Below are 24,435 nucleotides of genomic sequence, written 5' to 3'. Positions count from 1 at the left end.
TAGAGAGTTATTTTGTCTGAAGAAGTCACTCTCCTGCTTACCTTCTTAGTCAACTCCTGCTCTTCTTCAATATCTAGTTAGCATGTCATTTCTTTATGGGACTCTTTCTGAGTTCCTTCCCAAAGCAGAATTAATTTCTCCCTCCTCTGTGCTCCTAGTTTCCTTGATAGATGGCTGCTGAGGAATTGATCTCATGCATTGTAACCGTTAGTGTTTAAAGAGTCCTTCTCATTAACTGTGGGCTCTTGTTATGGATTCAAGTGTTTGTGATTTACCACTGCCCCCCTCAATTCATATGTTGGAAACTGTACCCCTTCATGCGATGATATTAGGGGGTGGAGCCTTTGGACGGTGATTAGGATTAGAAGAGGCCATGAGGGTGGGGCCCTCATGAATGGAATTAGTGCCCTCGTGGACTCCAGAGGGAGCTTGCTTCTTCTTGCTCACTGCTGGGTGATGGACACAGGACCATCTCCAAGCCAGGAAGCGGGCTCTCACCAGGTACCCTGATTGTGGACTTCTCAGCCTCCAGTACTGTGAGAAATAAATTCTGTTGTTTAAGCTACCAGTCTATGGTAATTTGTTATTACAGCCCAAGCTAAGACAGTCTCCTTCTCACTCTCTGGGTTCCTTCCAACATTGAGTCCAGTGCCAGGAACATCGAGACAACGCATGTTGGTGCAATTGACAGGATGCCTCTGTTGTTCATATTTCTTTCTATACGGACCAAAGTTCTCTCCTGGGAAATAGCCCATCAGTGACAAGTAATGGTATATTTGAGGGGCCATCAAAATGCCAGTCTTCCTATCATTCCCAGCTGCATGTACTGCAGTGTGGAATTGCTCATGACCAGATGCCACATTCATATCTACCTCATTGCCTGGAAATCACTACTGTTTATATAAGTGATACATATACCTTAAAGAATGAAATCAGAGAAAATATTTTTCAATGTTGCTTGAATAATCATTAAAGAAGTTTTATTTTGAAAGCTCAAAATATCCCTTCCTTAAAAAAACTCAGGGTCTTAAAGAAATATTAAATGAAAAAATATTATGTGTTTTGAGGATGGAGGGAAAAAACCAATTGCAGTGTGTTGAATAGCATGTGTGGTATGTGAAGTGAAGTGAAGTTGCTCAGTCGTGTCCGACTTTTTGCAACCCCATGGACTGTAGCCTACCAGGCTCCTCTGTCCATGGGATTTTCCAGGCAACAGTACTGGAGTGGACTGCCATTTCCTTCTCCAGGGAATCTTCCTGACCCAGGGATTGAATCTGGGTCTCCCACATTGTAGACAGACGCTTTACCGTCTGAGCCACTAGGGAAGTCCTAAGTGGTATGTGATACTGAAGACAATAACAGGAGATACTTCTTTAAGGCCTTGATGGGCGACGTTGGGTCTTCAAATGTTACCTTTCCTAGGGGCTTTTTCCCTCAGTGCCCACAGACATCCTTTCACGTCTAGTGCCTTGAAACAGTTCCACCCCATCTCTGTGTCACCTCTTGCTGCTGCCCTATCCCCATCCAATGTGAGAAGGAAGAGTTCATGCCAGAACATATGAAAGAAGAGAGAGGACCAAAGACAATTCCAAATAAATCTGCAGAGTAGCCGAGGGCTGTGGAGGGACAGGAAGACACTGGGCTGTCATCCTGCCCTCTTCTTTGTGTTTGAAAAGCTTCTCCATTTCAACCAGCCTTCAAAGATATATTGGTCTAATCAAAAATTTAGGGAGAGATGGGAGTCCTTGGAAAAGCACCAACTTCTGGATGAAGATTCAGTGACTTTGCTTGTGACACACAGAACTTACAGCCTTGGGGAGTTTTAATCGCTTAAGTGAGTCAGCGATATATGCTTTTCTCCCCAAAGTCAAAAAGAACTTCCGGATCAAATGTTCAGACTGGTCCTGCTACTTGATGAAAGTTTAACTGTCCTGGTCCATTAAGCGCAGGTAATGGTTTGTGCTGAGTGGAGATTAAATTCTGGTTTTGTTTCTGCAGAAATATTTTTATGTGTAGAATGATGGAATTACTGACTGTCATTTTTCCAAAAATAGATGATGAATAATATTTGAATTCTGTGTTATCCCAGATTATCTCTGATCCAGTCCTGAGAAAAGTACTTCTATTGGTCATCTGATGTTGGTTTTTAGTGCTGGGTCCTGATGAGTGTGTCAGTGCCGTGGGTGCACAGAGTTAGAGGGAGGTAACTGTGAGTCAGGTATGTTTTGTTTTGTTTTGTTTTAATGGAGGCTGTGAAGGGTAAGCTGGGTTTTCAGGAGGAGAGGGCTGACTCAGTGAAAGAGAGAAGGACTCCACTTAGAATAGTTGAGGAGGGAATGAGATGCCTAAGTGGAGATAGGTAGATAAATTGCCACCATCCCCCTGTCCTGAACTGCCATCCATTTGGAATATAAAGACATAGCCAAAGGAACAGTAGAGAGTGAGGGGACCAGGTACTGTTTGGGGTACATAATTAAAAAATAATAATTTTCTAGGATACTTTTTCTATCTTATTTAAAGTTTAAGACTGACTTTAATCTCCAAAAGATATTTCAATATATATTTCCTTTTTGTTTATTTTACTTTAATTTAGATGGACGGTTTATTCAACAAACATTGTAAACAAATATTTACCTTGTCTGTTGCATATAACATGGGGATAGCTTTTGAACAGCAATTCATCAAGCTTGCCTGTTGACTTTTAAAAATTATTTGTGTGTGCTCAATAATGTCCAGCTGTTTGTGACCTCCTGGACTATAGCCTACTGGGCTTCTCTGTCCATGGAGTTTTCCTGGCAAGAATACTGGAGTGGGCTGTCATTTCCTACTCCAGAGGATCTTCCCCACCCAAGAATTGAACCCTCATTTCTTGCGTCTCCTGCGTAGGCAGGAGGATTCTTTACCACTGCGCCACTTGGGAAGCCCTTTTAAAATTATAAATACAGGCCTAAAAGTAATCCTGAATGTATGTTTGATACTACTAGTAGTCAGCCACATCACTTCAAAAATTAACGCAATTTGTGACATTAGACAATTTAAACTGCAGCTCTTGTGCTCAGCAAGATGGATCAAGCGTGTCCTTTCTGCTTTTCCTACTTGAGATTTTCAGTTTTCAGAAACACGCATGCTTTCACGGCTGCCTGACATTTCTTGCCATGTTTTCATCTTGTAAACTAAATTCCATTATGAAGACTCCAGATTTCTGCTTAAATGACAGTGCTTAACAAGAGAAAAGAAAATTGTGCTGCATTTTTCTTCCTGTTACCTAAAACATAATGGGTTTGCATGTATTAACTATTTTTACAAGCGTCTGGGTGATGTCTACCAGCTTGAATTCTTACTGTGTGGATATTTTGCGTCATGATATTTAATCAAGACAGCAAATGTGAGTAGAAGGTTGTTGGTTTAAGCCAAGTATGGGATCCAGTCAAATTAATTCCTGTCTGTCCTTCTCGTGGCTGTAGAAGCTTCGTATTTTCTTTGGACGTCATTGGATGTCTTAGCTCTTGATGATCAACTTTAATACTCTATGAATTTTGTGATTAGCTCTATCCTTGGTGCATCCACCATATCACTAGAATTATTTATTGTATTCATATTAATTTCGTTTCAAATCCAGTTAATGGAGAAACTTCCAGATATTTAAGTTCAAATTCAACTTTCAGGATATGAGTTGTGTTTTAGTCATTTTATATGTGGAGACCGTCATGTTCTTTGCCACTTCTAACATTTAACATTTGCCACTTAAACATTTAACTCCTGGTAAATTGCGATTAATCTTCACACAGGGATCACTACACTCATACTTTTATGGGAGAGTACATTCCAGGCATTCAGGTTTTGTGCCAGAGCAGCAAAATTAAGAAAAAATCTGGGGAATGGAGAGATCAATAGTATGGCTAAGTTTTATTTTTTTTCCTTCAAATAATAATATTAGCTCTCTGCTTTCCCTATCATTTTGCAAAGAGAGAATCTCTAATTTAATAACTAAATGTAGGAAGAGTAAGGTCTCAGGATAAACACCAGCCTATACGTTGAATAGACTGAATTTTTATTTATTTATTTTGATTTCACATTAAATATTTCTTTTAAAAAATTTATTTATTTGAATTGGAGGATAATTACTTTATAATAGCATGATGGTTTTTGCTATATATCAGTATGAGTCGGCCATAGGTATACATGTGTCCCCTCTATCCTGACCCGCACCTCACACCTCCCTCCCCGCTCCATCCCTCCAGGCTGTCACAGAGACTGGCTTTGGGTGCCTTGCATCACACATCACACTTGCACTGGCCATCTCTTTTACACATGGTAGTGCATATGTTTCAATGCAATTCTCTCAAATCATCCCACCCTCTCCTTCTCCCACTGAGTCCAAAAGTCTGTCCTTTACATCTGTGTCACCTTTGCTGCCCTGCATGTAGAATTGTCGGTACATGTTTTACAATGTGTGTTGATTTCTGTCATACAACAAGGTGAATCAGCTGTAATTATACGTATATTCTCTCCCTCTTAAGCCTCCCTCCCTTCCCCCCACCCCACCCCCCAGGTCATCACAGGGTACCTGGCTGGGCTCCCTGTGTTATACCACAACGTCTCACCAGCTATCTATCTACTGAACTTTAAAAAACCTCCCTGGGTTATTTCCGTTTTCCTCATTTCACTACAGATGAATGGTGGTTTTATCAGAATGGGCACCGATCCTGCCCACACACCAGCAGGAGATCGGAGCTTGGGTTTGACTGTCGTCCCCTTTGGACCTAAAAGTTTACCCTTTGAGAGTGAATTATCCAGAGACACAGCTATTGTAGGGCCGACTCTTATCTTTATTTACACTATAGACAAAAGAAGCTCTTGCTCTGTGTACTCTCAAGGGCTCAGTGAGAACTGAGCTACATACCAGCTGTCTATGGAAAGTTGAGTGCATAAGATAAAGATCTGTTGTATGAAGCAGAAGTCCTTTTTTAAAATCAAAAAAAGAAAACCCAACTTTTTGGCCACATGGTGTGGCATGGGATCTTAGTTTCCCGACCAGGGATTGAACTAGTGCCCCTTGTATTGAAAGCGAGGAGTCTTAACCACTGGATCCTCAGAGAAGTCCTGAGCAGAGTCTTCAGTTGTGAAGAGTCAGACCCTGGTTGTAAAATAGGCCAACAAAACACTATGAAGAATGTATCTTATAATAAAGTGCCAATCCTGAATATTATACCGCGTCCCCTCAATGCCCCAGATCTCCAGATATCCCACATTTCTTCTGTTGTTTTCAGGCAAATAGTAGTGTCTACCATTTAAGTGTTCTTTGAGTGAGTAACTCCTGACCTTTGGGGTGCTGCCTTTCAACTCACTTGCATATTTATTTGACAGAAAGATGTTGATTTTTATTCATTTCCTGAGGAGATAGCAAGAAGAGTTTCATTGGTTAATAGTGAATTGATGATCTTCTCAAGTTATTTGATTTCCACAGGCATCCCAAGTTGAGCTTTAAGTTTGTCAGTCTCTTCCAAAATAGACTTCCATCGACTTTCCAAGGAAGTATAACAGGACAACTTCAGTGAGTTAGACCATGGTGAGGATTAGACATACAAGGCATATGGTCAAATATTTTATGTGTAAGAAGAACTTTAGAGATCACCTAGAAAAGTTATACTGAAGTAACTTTCTAAACTCTTATTAACCTCAGAAAAATCTGAGGCTCCCAAAGGTTGAGGGTCACAGAGCACTTTATAGGAAACCATGATGTAGAAGCGTGTCCTTTGGTTAATTAAATGCTCCATTTAAGAATTATCCTTTACTACTGGTCTTGCCTTTGCTGACTTAGATGGAAGGAGACAACACCAGAGTCTATGTCCCCCTTTCCACTGCCCCTGGCATTTATGTCTGCATGCACCCACATTTAGATGTGGGCATGTTTTTGCTTTTTGGTTGTTTTTTTTTTTGGCTGTGCTCCAAGGCATGTGGGATCTTAGTTCCCAGACCAGGGATTGAACCTGCATCCCCAGCACTGAAAGGTGGATTCCTAACCACTGGACAGCCAGGGATGTCCAAGGTGGGCTTGTTTTAACCTTGCTCTATTCTAGTGAAACTGTGACCTTGTGCCTGGGCCTTATGGGCTATGAAGATAAAACTCAGAGGGCCTTTGTGAAGGTACAGGAGTCTCCAAGGAGCAACCTTGCAACCTCCTGAGAATTGGGGTGGATTTAATGGACCATCAACTCCCCCCACCCCTCCTGAGATGCTCCCAAAGATCTGGAGAGGAAGCTGATGTTGCAGGAAATGGCAAAGGATACGCAGGATCTGTGAACTGACTTCTGTTCTGAGAGATGCTTTTTTATTTTTTCACCAAAGCCAAGTCTTACTATGAAAAGAAGCTCTAGTTTGAGAGCAGTTTATTTGCCATGATAGTTAATACTTGGGATTGTGGTTGCTTTATGGGAAATAAAAGGAATCTTGCCAATAAGAAGAGTTAAGACTGACACTAAAGGAAGCAATTTCACATTTGAATGTTCAGCTTCTCTGGGTGGTGTTATCGTTTTGACCAGAAAAAATTCTCTCAACTGTAATGATTATGATCATTTGGGTATCCAGGAATTATCCACAGGACTAGTAGATTGAGCCTCTTGGATAGTCAGATGGAAAAATTAGAACCTTGTGCTGTGGCCTCTTCAGTGGTCTTAATGGGGAACTCCCTCTCACATTTGGGTAAAGAAAAATAAAAACAGATTTTATATTTCCTGAATTCTAATGAACACTTGCCTTTTTAGTCCATAAAAATCATACCTCCTGCTCTGATTCAGCATGTTTATTTTTTTTTCCATTTATTAAAATGTATTTAGAGCAGAAATCTCAGTTTACTGAGTAGAAATTAAATTATAGTGCTGAACAAACAGAAATGTTCTTTTGGCTGCACCACGTGATATGGCAGTTTGCCATTTCCTCTTTGAAACAGAATTGTGTAAGGTTAACTTGACCTTAAAGTAGTTACTTTGAACCTACCTTCAATTTTACATTTATAAGGATTTCTCGTAGTAGATTATTCATTATCATTGTTTGAGAATGTATGGGAGGTTTTTCTTGCTAAACTAACTGAAAGAAGGATTAATATTGTAGCTGGTTTTACCATGTAAAGGCAAATTTGTGCAAAATAAAAATTAGTTCCTATAAATGAATATGATATATAATGTATTTATAGGTGGCTATATACTTGCTCCATGTAGACATTAAAAAAAATGTTTATTTATTTTTTTAATACAGAAGCTATCCTTTTTGGAGGGGGCTGTGCTGAGTCTTCCTTGCAGCACACGGGCTCTTTATTGCTGAGCGGAGATTTTCTCAAGTTGGGGTGAGCGGGGGCTACTCTGTAGTTGTGGTGCACAGGCTTCTCACCGTGGCGGCTTCTCTTGCTGCAGAGCATGGGCTCTAGGTGTGTGGGCTTCAGCAGTTGCAGCACGGGACTCAGTAGTTGTGGCTCAAGGGCTTAGTTGCCCCGAGGCACGTGGGATCTTGGATGAGGGATCAAACCTATGCCCCCTGAATTGGCAGGTGGATTCCTAACCACTGGGCCATGAGAAAGTCCCTAGAAATATTCAAAATTGGGTTCTAACAGATCTAATGGAGAAGGTAATGACAACCCACTCCAGTATTTTTGCTTGGAGAATCCCATGGATGGAGCCTGGTAGGCTGCAGTCCATGGGGTCGCTAAGAGTCAGACACGACTTCACTTTCACTTTTCACTTTCATGCATTGGAGAAGGAAATGGCAACCCACTCCAGTATTCTTGCCTGGAGAATCCCAGGGATGGAGGAGCCTGGTGGGCTGCTGTCTATGGGGTCGCACAGAGTTGGACATGACTGAAGTGACTTAGCAGCAGCAGCAGATCTAAATCCTCTAGTAAAACACATATCCTCTTAAATGGCCTTCCAATAAAAAATAGACTCTTGTTTGCTCAAACTCATGTCCATTGAGTTGGTGATGCCATCCAACCATCTCATTCTGTGTTACCCTTTTCTCATCCTGCCCTCAATCTTTCCCAGCATCGGAGTCTTTTCCAATGAGTTGGCTCTTCACATCAAGTGGCCAAAGAATTGGAGCTTCATCTTCAGCATAAGTCCTTTCAGTGAATGTTCAGAGTTGATTTCCTTTAGGATTGACTGGTTTGATCTCCTTACTGTCCAAGGGACTCTCAAGAGTCTTCTCTGGCACCACGGTTTGAAAGCATCAGTTCTTTGGTGCTCAGCGTTCTTATGTTTATATATCAATCCAAATTTCCCAATTTATCCCTCTTCCCTCTTCCCCATTGGTAATCATAAGTTTATTTTCTATGTCTGTGACTCTACTTCTGTTTTTTAAATAAGTTTATTTGTACCATTTTTTTAAGATTCCACGTGTGAGCAATGTAATATGTATCTTTCTTTGTCTGACTTAACTTCTCTCAGTATAATAACCTCTAAGTCCTTACATGTCACTGCAAATGGCTTTATTTTGTTCTTTTTATGGCTGAGTAATAGTCCATTGTATATGTGTACCACACCTTCTTTATCCATTTGTCTGTTGATAGACATTTAGATTGCTTCCATGTCCTGGCTACTGTAAATAGTTCTGCGGTGAACACTGGCCTATATCCTTTCAAATTATAGTTTTCTCTGGATATATCTAGAGGAAGACTTGAAGGCATTTATTAGAAAGCAGATATGTTAAGATGTAGTTGATTGTCAGCCAGATGAAATGTTTGTCAACTAGTATGCAGAAGGCACTATGCTAGGTACAACCCTATTACAGTAGCTGTAGGCTAGCGTAAGTAGGATAACCTGGCCAACATTAGGATCAGTGAGAGACAGGACAGGAGAGTTTAGATGGTAGGGAAGAGTTGGGAAAGGTCTTTGTTCAGAAAAGCAACCGGAGAACCTGACTCCGGTGCTGCTGCCTCCAGTAACAGTGGAGCCTCGCGGGAGGGGTCAGGATGCTGTAGCTGGAAGTCAGAAAACTAGGATCCAAATCCAGGCTCTGCAGCCTTGAGCAAGCTAGTAAACTGCATACAGCCTTGATGTTCCTATCCTTAGAAGGGGCTTGAAACTAGATCAGAGGCTGTGCTGTGCTTAGTAGTTTAGTTGTGTCTGACTCTTTGTAACCCCATGTAGCCTGCCAGGAACTGCTGTCCATGGGAATTCTCCAGGCAAGAATACTGGAGTGGGTTGCCATGCCCTCCCCCCAGGGGATCTTCCTGACTCGGGGATTGAACCCATGTCTCTCACACCGCGGATTCTTTACTGTCTGAGCCACCAGGGAAGCCTAAGATCAGAGGCTGGCAAAGAGTAAACCCTTCAGTACGTATTTCCTATCATTAGGAAGAGATGGGGGATGTCATTGTGGTTGTGATGATAAAAATCTAGTGAAAATACCGTGAGAGCGAAACCAAAAGCTTTTTTTTTTTTTTATTTCTACAGATAAGAAATGCAGAGACTATGAATGGAGAAAAAAGTTTGAAGTCTTTTTTTTTTTTCCTTTAAAACTCCTGTGTGCGTGCTAAGTGCCATGGACTGTAGCCTGCCAGGCTTCTCTTTCCATGGAATTCTCCAGGCAAAAATACTTAAGTGGGTTGCCATGCCCTACTCCAGGGAATCTTCATGAACCAGGGATCGAACCCACATCTTTTACATCTCCTGCATTGGCAGGCAGATTCTTTACCACTAGTGCTGTTGTAGCCACGAGTCCCAGGAAACAAACTCACTCAGAAGGACAATGCAGATAGTGGAGTGCAGTTTATCACATTGGAGGGCCCAAGGCAGAGTCTCCTCTCAGCCAAGGACTCTGACCAGTTTTTGTGAAAACCTTATATACCCTAAGTGTGCATGCACAAATCCACCTCCCCAAATTCCCTGACAATCAAGGTTAACCTGTGATTCATATGCCTTAAGCCTAGGTAGTTAACAGTGGACAATTATCAATAGGCCTGTGGTCATACCCCAGTAAGCATAATAGAATGTATGATTCTATTCAGTTACACAGATAATTAGGGTATTCTTTTAGCAATGAAGAGCCCTGGGGCTCTTCCTTCCAGGGGGCCTGGTTTTCCAGTTGGTATGTCATTTCCATAGATACTGGACATATAGCTCAAAGTCCACAGTCTGGCCCAAGATGGAGTCCTGCTTTCAAGATAGAACCCGTTCTATTTCCTCCTTCAGTGCCTCCCCTGAATATATCATCTTCTACAAGTCCAGTTAGTAGGACATTTCCTGGTCATTTTTCCTGACACATCTCTTTATGCTTGCTATATGTGCATATGCACTAGAATTTATATTATTGGCTTCTTTTGTAGTAAAAAGCAAGTAATTATTTCCTGCATAAAATAGTTGAGTAACAGTGTGATAAAACTTCTAATTGAATAGAAGGATGCTACGAGATTTTTAATTTCATGAGATCTTAATCAGTATAAAAACCGCCTACATTTTCCTAGTTGTTTTTCTTTTTGGATTTAAGAGCGATAGATCAAAATGACACAGTAAAGTTATTAGTAAGATAATTTTGCCCTGGCCACTGCGTTGCTGTGCTTGAATACATTTTTTTTTTTTTTTTCTTTTAGCTTCTTAAGACTACACACAACAGAAACTCACTGTCTAATCTGGAGCAATGTACCATGAATCCTATGGGAAACTGGACTTTCTGATTCTGTTGTTCCCTAGCAGGAAGACTGCTCTGGTTGTAGTCACGTGTTTCGGGAAACAAACTCACTCAGAAGGACAATGCGGATAGTGGAATGCAGTTCATTACACTGGTGGACCCGAGGCAGAGTTTCCTCTCAGCCGAGGACCCCGACCAGTTTTTGTGAAAACCTTATATACCCTAAGCTTAGGTGCCCAAACCCACCTCCCCAAATTCCCTGAAACTAGTCTGAACAAAGGAAAAAGAAGTGTACAATCAAAGTTAACCGGTGATTCATTTGCCTTAGGCCTAGGTAGTTAACAATGGACAATTATCAATAGGCCTGTGGTCATACCCCAATAAGCATAATAGAATGTATGATTCTATTCGGTTACACAGATAATTAGGGTATTCTTTTAGGTGATGGAGAGCCCTGGGGCTCTTCCTTCTGGGGGCCTGGTTTTCCAGCTGGTATGTGGTTTCCATAGATACTGGGCATATAGCTCAAAGTTCACAGTCTGGCCCAAGATGGAGTCCTGCTTTCAAGATAGAGCCTGTTCTGTTTCCTCCTTCACGGTGACATGGATTGCCAGTCAAGGAGGGCTGCACTCTCATTCCATTCACCATGGTGCTGGCTGTCAGACTTCTCTATGGGTGTTTAACCTCAGTTCCTTCATTGATACATAAGGGTGATGGAGTTTTTCCCACCCTTATGAAACTTAGCGAGAGGCTGTAAAAATTAATGGTGTAATACTGGAAGCACAATTCACTGAATATGGTGGTGGAAAATATTGTGTCAACTTAAAAAAGTATTCACAACCTAGAAGTTGAGAGTTATGTTTTATTTGGTGGAAATTTTTAGGACTTCAAACTCAGGAGGCAGCATCTCAAGTGACCCTGAGAGAGCTGCCCCAAGGAAATGAAGGGAGGAGCCAGGTTATATAGAAGTTTTGTAATAAAGAACAGGTAGCCTGAGTGTCAAAAGATGATTGTTAATTAAAGGAAAAGCAGATATCCCAAGTTAAGGACTTCAGTGCTTTTCTATGTATGGGAAGATGCAAGAGTCTGAGCTCACTGAAATTATTCCTTTGATTTGCACCTCAGCTCTCTCCGGCCAGTGTCCTGTGTTTCACATCCTGAGTTTCCTCAGGGCTCACCTTAGGGAGTTGGCTGCAGTCTGGTGGCTGCTAGAGGGCAGGTATTCTTTCCTTCTTGAGTCCCCTCAGGGCTCACCAGTTCACCATCCCTGGGATGGCGCAATCGCTGATGGCTGTAATGTCTTTGTTTACTGATATGGCAGGAAGTATTCCATTTCTCAATTGTTTTTAATTACAAAATCTGGTATTAAAGTGTTTCCTAAAAGCATTGTAAGGGCACAGTTAGCTCTGTTGGATGCAAATGTTGTAACTTGGGATGGTACAGTTTTTTTTTTTCCCTCTAAAAAACCTTGAAATGAGTAGATAAAAAGAAATCCAGATTTTAAACATTAAGTATAAAAGGAAAACATTTGTAATTTTTAGACCTGGCAAATGAAAGATGGACTTTTTTTTTTTTTAATCAATTAATGTTTTCACTTGGAAACCCTAAGGCAAGTGTATTTTCTAAACCCAGCTTACTGAATCACTTAGAACTCTGAATGAGAGAGTTTATTCAGTGGAACCAATTTATTTGCCTTCAGAGTTAATGTACATCTCATGGATATTCCTTCTTGGGTCTATAAATTGGTGAGTTCTCCCAGAAGATCCTATAAAGAGATCGCTTCTCCCCAGCCTGAGCTCTGAGCAAGTAGGAAGTAGGCATCGTTAGAGTCATCAGATAATGGAGAATAAAGCATCACCTTTGTTATAGATAAGGATGTCGAAGACGTAGCTTAGTATGAGAGAGGGAAGGGTCGGCCTACTCAGTCACAGGCAGTGGGGAGGGGGGAAGTGAGAAGGGAGGGAAAGAAGGTGGGTAAGGAGGTAGGGGTTGTGGGGGAGAGGTTCTAGGTTGCTTTATTAGCCTGCTTTCTAAGGGTAGCTCAAATTTCGTAAGAGGAATAAAGAGAAGGGAGGAGTTAGTTGAAGGGGTGGAAGACAGGTCAGCTTTGTTTAGGGAAAAATCTCTCTTTATGGGAACAAGGAACAGGGAAGAGGTATTTCCTGTTAATAAGACTAACTGTTCAAAATTCTCCCAAGTAGCCTTTACAGTTCTATGGCATTAGACACGAGCAAGAGACCAGCTGCATCTGGTGGTCAGTGAAGGAAGTCCGGCTTCCTTTTACTGAAGGTTTGTTCACTTAACCATCTGGGACCACATCCCTTCCTGCCTGTGCTCCATTATACCTAATGTAGTCCCACAGTTTTCTTCTTTCTAGAAGGAGTTGAGGACTTGGAGTGAGTAGAGATTTTGAAACATGTACAGGATTTATTTATTTATTTTTCTTTATAATTTACTTGGGTGGAGTTTTGCCCAATTCACCATCTCAGCTTGGACCAGCTTTTAAACCAAAGAGATGGTGACAGTTTACAGATGCTTCACTTTTCAGAACTCGTGACCCATGCCCAGGACTTAAATGGTTAATCCTGTTCCGAATTTGCATTGTATGACTCTGGAAATATTTTTCAATAATTTTTAAACGCAAATATCACTTATCCACCTTGTTATGGAGAACAAATATTACAGATTTTTATCAGCGGGCATTGTTGCTAATGAACTTACCAGCCCTAATGTGCTTTGTGTTGCTAACCTTGCTGTTTTCTCGCTGATGTAGAACTTGACTGTATTAAAGAGCTTGACTGTGTTTGGTCACTGGCTTGGGTCATAGTGGGGATAAAGGCTGTAGTGATCCTGCTGCCCTCTCCTCAGCTGAGCTCAGTGGGTTACTTTGTAGCTCGCGAGCAAGTGAAAAGAAAGATATTGCTAACGTTTGAGTCTGCTAGGAAGGCAAGATGGTAGAGTTGATGTATACCATTCAGTTAGCAGACATTGGTTAAGTGTCTGTATTTAAAGCCAGGCAGACCCAGGGAAAAAAATCCCTGATTCAGGCAGATCCCCTGGAAACAGGAATGGCAACCCACTCCAGTATTCTTGCCTGGGAAATCATCCCATGGACAGAGGAGCCTGGTGGGCCACAGTCCCTGGGGGTCACAAAGAGTCAGACATGACTGAGAGACTAACACTTTCACACTTTTCTGTGAGAAACATAGAAGGTAAGAAGACAGGCTTTGTTGTTGTTTTATATTTTAATTTTATTGGAGTATAGTTGATTTACAGTGTTGTGTTAGTTTCAGGAGTACGGCAAAGTGATTCAATGATACATACATTCCTTCTTTTTCAGATTCTTTTCTCATAGAGGTTATCACAGAATATTGAGTAGAGTTCCCTGTACTGTGTAGTAGGTCCTTGTTGGTTATCTACCCTGATATATTGTAATGTGTGTGTGCTCATCCCAAGCTCCAGATTTCTCTCTCCTGCCCACTTTTCCCCTTTGATGACCATAAGTCTGTTCTCAATATCTGTAAGTCTGTTTTTGCTTTGTAAATAAATTCATCTGTATCTTAAAAAAAAATACTAGATATCATGTATGAGTGATACATGATATGTGTCTTCATCTCATTTCATTTAGTATGATAATGCCTAAGACTACCCCTATTGCTACAAATAGCATTGTTTCATTCTTATGGCTGAGTAATACCCCATTGTATATGTATACCACATCTTCTTTATCCATTCATCTGGTTGGATGTTTAGGTTGTTTCCATGTCTTGGCTATTGTAAGCAGTGTCACAGTGAACATTGGGGTGCGTGTATGCCTTTGGATTACGGTTTTCTATGGATACATGCCCAGGAGTGGGATTACTGTATCATATGGTAGTTCTGTTTTTAGTTTTTCAAGAAGCCTCCTTACTGTTTTTATAGTGGCTTCAGCAATTTACATTCCTACCAACGGTGTTGAAGGGTTCCTTTTTCTCCACACCTTCTCGCCAGCATTGTTTGTAGTTTTTTTTGATGATGTCCGTTCTGACTGGTGTAAGGTGATTCCTCATTGTAGTTTTGACTGGCATTTCCCTGATAGTGATGTTAAGCATCTTTTCACGTGCTTTACAGACATCTGTATGTTCTTCTTTGGAGAACTATTTAGATCTTCTGCCCATTTTTTGATTGAGTTGTTTGTTTTTTTGACATAGAGCTGTATGAGCTGTTTGTATATTTTGGAGGTTAATCCTTTGTCAGTTGTTTGATTTGCAAATATTTTCTCCCCTTATGTGGGTTTTCTTTTCATTTTGTTTATGGTTTCCTTTGCTGTGCAGAAGCTTTTAAGTTAATTAGGTCCGGTTTGTTTATTTTTGGTTTTAGGTACTGCTGTGATTTCTGTTAGAGTGTTCTGCCTTTGTTTTCCTAGATAGTGTTTGTTTTTAATGATATTGTTGTCTGGTTGGAAGAGGCAGAATTAAGATAGAAACATGTGAAATGATGAACTTCCCCAGTGGCTCAGTGATAAATCATCCGCCTGCAAAGAAGGAGACACAGAGGACAAGGGCTCAGTCCCTGGGTTGGGAATATCCCCTGGAGGAGGAAATGGCAATCACTCTACTATTCTTGCCAGGAAAATTCCATGGACAGAGGAGCCTGGCGGGCTAGAGTCCATGGGGTCATAATGAGTCCCACACGACTGAGCACACATGCACGCGGGGCACGCATGTGAGTTGATAACTCTAGAAAGGTTGTGAGTTTCCCTTGTGGCTCAGCTGGTAAAGAATCCACCTGCGATGTGGGAGATATGAGTTCGATCCCTGGGTTGGGAAGATACTCTGGAGAAGGGAAAGGCTATCCACTACAGTATTCTGGCCTAGAGAATTCCTTGGACTGTATAGTCCATCGGGTCTCAAAGAGTCAGACACGACTGAGCGACTTTCACTTTCAGAAAGGTTATACAACAACGAAAAACAGTTCATGATACACATAGGAAACAATTCCTTCATGTTTGCTGCTGTGGTTGGTGCTGATATAGGATAATACATAATAAATAATCTAGGTCTAGAAGAACTTTCTATTTCCAAGAAGATGTGACCTATTAAAAATGCCTGTTATATAGGAAAATAGCTTTAAGGGATAAAATGTAAGTGGGGACACACATCATGGAATAATGGATTTTTGCTGCCCTCAGAGAAAACTGTGGGAAGGAGTGGATATTGGAAGTGGGCTTTTGATGGCTGGGCAGGAGTTTGCTGGATAAAAATGACACGGATGGAAAAAAAAAAAAGAGGTGGGTATAAAGATGTAGGAGAGGACATGGGCTGGGGCTTGAGGAGTGATTGGAACAGCCAGCATGATGCTGTGAAATGGAACTCAAGTAATTGAAATAGTGATGGCACAATTAACAGGAAAGAGAGGGAGTCAGCAAGTGAGGGACCATGCTGGGGAGAAGCTAATAAAATTGGATTAATAAATGACATTATTTTAGCAAGTGCCATTTTATCCTCTTACTGCCTGCAGTGCTTTTAATCCCAGCATTCTTTCAAATTAAGTAAAGAACAGTAGTAATTGGGGTCACAGTTCTTTAAGAAATTGTGAAGATGCCCTTTGCTGAAGGTAGTGTGAAGAGGAAAATATTTGAAGCTGCACTAAACCTTGTGTAATTTGAGTCTTAATTAGAGCTAATATTTCTCTACACAATGGAAGAATGAGTTAAACTCAAGATGACTAGATTTCAGTTTTTACTTGTTAATTGGAGTTGATTTGTGTTCTTGAGGGAGAACATTTTCAGTGTTGGACTTTCCATTCCTTCTCTGTAGTCTGATGGTCTGAATTTGTTGATTTTCATAGGGTCGTGTGCATTTCTGTCCGGGTTTTCTGGGTAGCACCCACCAGAACCTCTCCACTTTGGTGTTTTTGAAAAATATTTATTTGACTGTGTTGGATCTTAGTTGGGGTGCACAGGATCTTCGTTGCGGTGCTCTGACTCTCTGGTTGTGGTAAAAGGACTTAGTTGCTCCTCGGTCTGTGGATATTAGTTCCCTGACCAGAAATTGAACTGGAGTCTCCGCACTAGAAGGCAGATTCTTAACCACTGAACCACCAGTGGAGTCCCCCATTGGTGGAGAAGGCAATGGCACCCCACTCCAGTACTCCTGCCTGGAAAATCCCATGGACGGAGGAGCCCCGCATGCTGCAGTCCATGGGGTCGCTGAGAATCAGACACGACTGAGTGACTTCACTTTCATTTTTCACTTTCATGTGTTGGAGAAGGAAATGGCAACCCACTCTAGTGTTCTTGCCTGGAGAATCCCAGGGACAGGGGAGCCTAGTGGGCTGCCGTCTATGGGGTCGCACAGAGTCAGACACGACTGAAGCAACTTAGCAGCAGCAGTAGGAACCTCCTTGGAATTGCTGCATGTTGCTGTTGTGAGTTGCTGGTTCCAGAGTCTTTCTCTTCCTTGGTCACACTCTTTCCTTGGTATCACTTTTCAACATTGATGTCTGTATCTCATCAGTGTGCCTGATGGCCTCTTCAGTTCAGTTCAGTCACTCAGTCGTGTCTGATTCTTTGTGACCCATGGACTGCATGATGGACAGGCCTCTCTGTCCATCACTAACTCCTGGAGTTTACTCAAACTCATGTCCATTGAGTTGGTGATACCATCCAACCATCTCATTCTGTGTCGTCCCCTTCTCCTCCTGACTTCAATCTTTCCCAGCATCAGAGTCTTTTCCAATGAGTCAGCTCTTTGCATCAGGTGGCCAAAGTATTAGAGTTTCAGCTTCAACATCAGTCCTTCCAATGAACACTCAGGACTGATCTCCTTTAGGATGGACTGGTTGGATCTCCTTGCAGTCCAAGGGACTCTCAAGAGTCTTCTCCAACATCACAGTTCAAAAGCATCAATTCTTCAGCATTCAGCCTTCTTTATGGCCCAACTCTCATATCCATACATGACTACTGGAAAAACCATAGCCTTGACTAGACGGACCTTTGTTGGCAAAGTAATGTCTCTGCTTTTTAATATGCTGTCTAGGTTGTTAATAATCCTTCCAAGGAGTAACCGTCTTTTAATTTCATGACTGCAGTCACCATCTGCAGTGATTTTGGAGCCCCCCAAAATAGTCTGCCACCGTTGCCACTGTTTCCCCATCTATTTGCCATGAAGTGATGGGACCAGATGCCATGATCTTCGTTTTCTGAATCTTGAGCTTTAAGCCAACTTTTTCACTCTCCTCTTTCACTTTCATCAAGAAGCTCTTTAGTTCTTCACTTTCTGCCATAAGGGTGGTGTCATCTGCATATCTGAGGTTATTGATATTTCTCCCGGCAATCTTGATTCCAGCTTGTGCTTCTTCCAGCCCAACGTTTCTCATGATGTACTCTGCCTAGAAGTTAAATAAGCAGGGTGACAATATACAGCCTTGACGTACTCCTTTTCCTATTTGGAACCAGTCTGTTGTTTCATGTCCAGTTCTAACTGTTACTTCCTGACCTGCATACGGATTTCTCAAGAGGCGGGTCTGGTGGTCTGGTATTCCCATCTCTTGAAGAATTTTCCACAGTTTATTGTGATCCACACAGTCAAAGGCTTTGGCATATTCAATAAAGCAGAAATAGATGTTTTTTCTGGAACTCTCTTGCTTTTAATGATCCAGTGGATGTTGGTAATTTGATCTCTTGTTCCTCTGCCTTTTCTAAAACCAGATTGACCATCTAGAAGTTTACGGTTCATGGTTGTTGAAGCCTGGCTTGGAGAATTTTGAGCATTGCTTTACTAGCATGTGTTCTCTTAAGTTTCTGTATTTTAAAAATTAAAAGAAGTGGCAGAAGTAAGAAAGATACTGACTTCGAAAAAACAAATGAAGATGCTTCAGATTATGTGGCTATTTATACTTACATCCATCTCAATTTTAATGAAGACTTCATTTCAAAATTTGTGGGGGATCATATTTGTGCAAACACCATGGAAGTTTTCTTTGTATGATGAGAATTTGTCTTACTTTCGTTACTGATCCAGGTGAGCTAAAAACTTCTGGAGAACTAGACTTTTTGCTTCTTGATTCTAGTTAAATTTGAGCCCTGTTGGTAGGCAAAATTATCCTTGATTGTTTGAGTCTAATGTCAGAAACATGTAGGTGGCATCTCTTACTGAATAAATATTGAGCCCCGCGGGGACAAAGATTTGAGAGAATGGAGATGACTCTGCCTTTCTCTCCCTGACCTTGTTTTTAGAAGCGTGGGAAAGATAGAATGTGCAAAATGGGGATGACCAGCTACTATAATTTTCCGGGGAGGGGAGGGTGTGGGGGTTGGGGGGGGCAGGCGGATAACATTCAGTGAGCATGTACATAGTATTATTCTTGTCAAAAATGAATGGAGATTTTGAATGGGAGGCTTGGGAAGCACTGGGTGTTGTTAAATGATGTGGGGATACCAGGAGGGAGAGAGAATGGGGGGAAGATGTCTAGATCAGCTGTGCACGTGTGCTAAGTCGCTTCAGTCTTGTCCAACTCTTTGCGACCCCACGGACTGTAACCTGTCAGGTTCCTCTGCCCGTGGGGTTCTCTAGGCAAGCGTACTGGATTGGTTTGCCATTTCCTCCTCCAGGGGATCTTCCTGACCCAGGGATTGAACCCAAGTCTCTTGCATTAGCAGTCGAATTCTTTACCACAAAGCCTCCTAGGAAGCATCTCAGTGAGTACATAGATATATAAAAATATTTTGTTCATTAACATATTTCATTTCTCTGAAACATATATGCTATCTGTAATATATACTTTTAGGGAACATTTTTGTTTGTATTATTTGAATTTCTGTAGGTTTTTAGAGAATGAGTTGGATGGCCAAAATGCTAAGGGCTTGGAGTAGTAGAAAGTATATACCAGTTTAGACATCAGTGACTACACAGACCAGTCAATCAGGAGTGTTTTAAAGTAGAGACTCTAGCCAGTCCTGGAGAAGCTAGCCCAGGGGTAAAAATCCTCATTTCCTAATTGGTACCCTACATCTGCCCCCTTAGCCTTTAAAGCATTTCAGCTTTGCTGATTATACATTTTGGAATATGTGCAACACGTTATCATCTTGTTTTGGAAATCCTTTTCCCCTATGTCAATATGAACTGCATGAAATTGCAGTGCTTTGCAGTGTAAACGTAGGTGAAGTTTCCTATCTGAATTGTGCTTTTTCTGGTTCACACCCATTGATGTCTTTCCTGTTCCTAGTTGACCTTTTTTGACCTAGGCTGTTTTGGTCCAAGTTCCACCTCAATCAAGGAAATTGATACTTTACCTTATCATGGCATTGAAAAGGAACTTGGGCTCCGTGTTTTAGGTCAGTAGCAAGTCAAAATCCAGTTTTCTAGAATGGCCTTGAAAATGATTTGATTCGTGGTTGGTTCCCTAGAGCTCTGCTTCTGTGTTGGCATCAGAGTCTTATGCTGAAGACTTACCTGGGAAGCACGGTCCCCTTTAATGAGCCCTGAGAAATGATGTGGTTTAGGGTGAGTTTGCCAAAGAATGGTCCTTTGTCCAACTCTCTTGAGCAACGAGTGAGTTGGATCAATTTGTTAAGATTTTAAAGTAAATAACAAGACTTATATAAATAAGGAAGCACTTTGTGGGACTAGCATAGGTGTTGATATTTACAGAGCTTTTTTGTCCATGAGATTAGGGTAGCCTTTCTGTGTCCTCATCTAGTTGTGGGTAGGTGGGGAGAATGCCACCATTTCTTGGGGAATGGTTTTGGTAATACTCTGTTACATATATCTCTATGTATACATTTATTTGTGTAACTTGTCAAAGTTCACTCTTCTCACCATAATTCGAAGATTCAGGATGCTTCTTCTCTTGTGGCTCAGCTGGTAAAGAATCCGCCTGCCATGTGGGAGATCTGGGTTTGATCCCTGGGTTGGGAAGATCCCCTGGAGAAGGGAAAGGCTACCCATTCCAGTATTCTGGCCCAGAGAATTCCATGGACTGTACAGTCCATGGGATCTCAAAGAGTCAGACACGACTGAGTGACCTTCACTTTCATTTTTCATATTGTTGCAAAGTTTTATGTCTTTTGCATTATCTCATAGCCATGGAGTTAATGCAAGATTCAGTTTACTGCAGTCCTCAGGAAATTGTGGGGACCGTGTTAACGCTTTTGAAGGTTGTCCATGTGCCAGGCATATATATCTTATTTAATCATTAAAACATCTCTTAGAGGTAGATGTTATGTCTGTTTTTCAGCTGAATAATCAGGTCAAGAGGCATTAAATAAGCTGCCCAAGGTTACATTGGGAATGGCTGAGCCGTGGACCAACTACCGTTGTTTTCTGTATACAGTCTGTGCTTTCTCATATTTCTAATGAAATGGTCCTGATTTTTGCTCTAGATAATTGCCATTCAGAAAGTAAAAGCCTCTGAGTATGCTGTGTTCACAGATGAGTACCTTTTCAGGTACAGTGAGGAGTAAAATGGATTTTCTTTAACATTTTCAGATATATGCATTTTATTATAAATTGTAATCTTTTGAATATTGTAACTGGATTTAAAAAAAGCTTCTTGAAAATTAGATTATCAGGCAGTGGACTGGGGTATGTAAAGTTTGAGGGTGAAAATTGGCAATGGTATTTCGCAAAGAAATGAAATAGTTCTGAATTTTAAATTCAATTAAAGTCACTTTTTATGCATTCTTACTACTAAAAAGAGCTTATTTCTGTAATTTTTATCATCAACTCACCTGAAACAGTTAATACATGATAAACCAAATTTGCCACACTTTTCCAAGATTATAGAAAGACATATTCTTTTAGTGCAAAGAGTTTGGACTGTGCCCAAAGAGTTTGGACAGGGAAACACCTCGGATGAACTTTCCTACTCAGGCAACATGACAGAACTGCAAGGTGAAGTCTTTAGTGAATTTGAAAAGCCAGCTTCAGAGGCAAAGAGGCAAGCTAGCTAAGAGACCTGGGCCATAATTCTAGCAATGGTCATGGATGTCTAAAGAAAGGAGTTGCTCCTAGGAAGAAGCTGGGTGGTTGGACCTGGGAGACTGTAAGGAGATGGAAAATGTCCAGACGTAATTCTTGGTTGTTTGTAAGGCAAGAGATGGACAGAAGAGTTTTCTGACTTGAGTCTGCTAACTGAGTTGGGAGCAGAGGGAGACAGAGGTCTGAGGGGTGGTGGAGGAACTTCAGTTATGAAATGCTGACTATAAAGTATCTCAGTAGGCAGTTAAGTAGCAGGATCTAGACTTGGGGTGGAGATTTTGGTTAAAGATGTTGACCTTGAAATCATGGGCATCTAGATGACAAGTGAAGCCATTGGGTCACCCAGCAAGAATATTCTCAGTGAGAAGAGAAGAGGTGAAAGGATGGAGCCCTAATAGTGTCACCCCTCTGGGTGGTGGAGAGGGGTGTCAAGAGAAGGAAACCAGGAAAGAAAGCCAAGATGAAGCTGGGGTTGAGGAGAAGGAAACCTGCAGAGTGTGATGCACCGAGTACATAGAAAGGGGTGGTTCGAGAAGATCAGGAGGGTCTCAGATGCTCCAGGGCAGTCAGGTCAGCCCAAGCCCGATGTGTGAGGTAGAAGAGAGTCCGCATGGACTCAGGGAGAGCAGTGGCACTAAAGTGACAGGATGAGAGATGGGTTTCAGTGGATCATGGGGGAAGTGGCGATGCGGAGAATAGAGAAGTTTTTGAAAAAATCTGCTGTGAAGAGAAAGTAGTAGGAAGGGATGTGAGGTCAAGGAAGTGTTTTTTTTTTTTTTTTTTAAGATGAGAAAAATCTGCACATATTTAAGTGATGATGACAAAGGAGCTAATAGAGAGGGAGGCTTGAGGCCAAAGACTCAAGGTCCATGGAGGGGGCGGGGAAGAACAGAGCAGAGGCAGATGTTGAGTAGGCCATGAGACCAGAGGAAGGAGACAGGGTGGAGAGGGGGCTGGAGGGAGATGCGGAGGCAGGAGGGGGGCCCTGGCAGGAAGGAGAGAGAGACAGTTCCTTTCGGATGATTTAATTTTCACTTCCAGGCAGGAGACTTTGGTGTTTGAATATTAATGGTGCTCACGAGGGCCTGGATGTAGGGCTGAATCCTCCTTGGTGCCATGGTTTTGAAATTTGGGAATTTAAGCACCTTTGGGCAGGACGCCGAGTTTCTGTTTTTTCATAGCTCCCTCCTCCCTGCTCCATTCCATCTTTTCCCCATTTATCAGCCTGCTTCCTGGAGGCCTTTGAATTGCTGACTGACTTTGGTGACCTGCTTTTCTATAAAGCATTATTAATTATCGTTAAACCTTAAGAAAGTAAATAGTGAGTTCAGGCAGTATAAAGAGAAAATAACCAAACGGAAGGTAGATAAGCACATCTTCCTTTTCAAAGACTGAGCTGTTTAAATACAGCCCTGCCCACCTTTCCACTGGCAGCTCCTCCTTCTCCCTCTGCTAATTGGCTCTCTCCAGCACATACCTGATACTCACCAGCAACTTTCCAAATGAGGTTCCTTGTTCCTGTAATGGCTTTATACGTGAGGTAGTCTGATCCCTCTTTTACAGCTGAGACCCCAGGGCTCAGGTAATTTTTGCAGGAGCTCATAGTGAGAAAGAGTGTTCATTCATACTGAGTGTGCGCTTGGCACCTTGTGCCCTTGGCATTGGGCACAGCCTGGCTGGATTCTAGCTGCTTCCTGGGTAGTACACTCTCCATTCTTCCTTCCTGGTTTTTCTTGTCTCTACAGAGAACATTGTTTGTCGTTCCTCCATGTGTCTTGTGAATAATCATGCTGTGAGTTCTACTCTGATCAGTCTTCTCGTTGGAGGAAAGAGCTGGCATAGAGGTGGTGGAGCCACCTGGGCCCGGCTCTGGCTCTGTCACTTGTCAGCTGTGCAGCCCCAGGCAGGCTACTCCCTCCTCTGTACCTCCATTCCCTTCTCATTCAGGTGTGGTGTTGGCAGCAGTCATAGCATCTACCATGGTGGAGATAAAAAGCAGAGACATTGCTTTGCCAACAAGGGTCAGTATAGTCAAAGCTATGGTTTTTCCAGTAGTCATGTATGAATGTGAGAGTTGGACCATAAAGAAGGCTGAGCACCAAAGAACTGATGCTTTTGAACTGTGGTGTTGGAGAAGACTCTTGAGAGTCCCTTGGATAGCAAGGAGATCAAACCAGTCAATCATAAAGGAAATCCACACTGAATATTCATTGGAAGGACTGATGCTGAAGCTGAAGCTTCATTACTTTGGCCACCTGTTGTGAAAAACTGATTCACTGGAAAAGACTCTGATGCTGGGAAAGGGGATGACAGAGGACGAGATGGTACTTAGTGGACATGAGTTTGAGCAAGCTCCAGGAGATGGTGAAGGACAGGGAAGCCTGGCGTGCTGTAGTCCATGGGATTGCAAGGGGTCAGACACGACTGAGTGACTGAAGAACAACAACAACTGATGGAGATGATCATGGGGGCTGAGCAAGGTGATGTTTGCAAGGAAGGTGCCTAGCAGAGCAGATAGCACCAGTGCTCATTAAATAAACTGTTGTTGTTGTTTAGTTGCTAAATCGTGTCTGACTCTTTGAGACCCCATGGACTGTAGCCTACCAGGCTATTCTGTCCATGGGATTTCCCAGGCAGGAATACTGGAGTGGGTTGCCATTTCTTTCTCTATGAGATATTCCTGACTTAGGGATCAAACCCAATTCTCTTGCATCTCCTGCATTGGCAGGTGGGTTCTTTACCACTGAGCCACCTGGGAAGCCCCATTAAATAAATACATATCCTCAGAGCATCCTCTGCCACTTACGGGCACAGGTACCCTTTCTGCTCATCTTTTTCTTCTGATGAGCTGTCAATT

The 24,435-nt window shown here is 42.0% G+C and overlaps 1 protein-coding gene across 2 annotated transcripts in view; it reads left to right on the top strand.

Annotated features, from left to right (window-relative positions):
- CA8 (carbonic anhydrase 8) overlaps positions 1-24,435 on the top strand; it is an 84,393-nt gene that overhangs the window by 12,638 nt on the left and 47,320 nt on the right. The window lies entirely within an intron of this gene.

Source organism: Bos indicus x Bos taurus, chromosome 14 (genome assembly GCF_003369695.1).
Source record: "Bos indicus x Bos taurus breed Angus x Brahman F1 hybrid chromosome 14, Bos_hybrid_MaternalHap_v2.0, whole genome shotgun sequence".
Classification (NCBI taxonomy): domain Eukaryota; kingdom Metazoa; phylum Chordata; class Mammalia; order Artiodactyla; family Bovidae; genus Bos; species Bos indicus x Bos taurus.
Note: the sequence above shows the minus strand (reverse complement) of the source record. Positions and strands in the feature narration are given on the sequence as shown.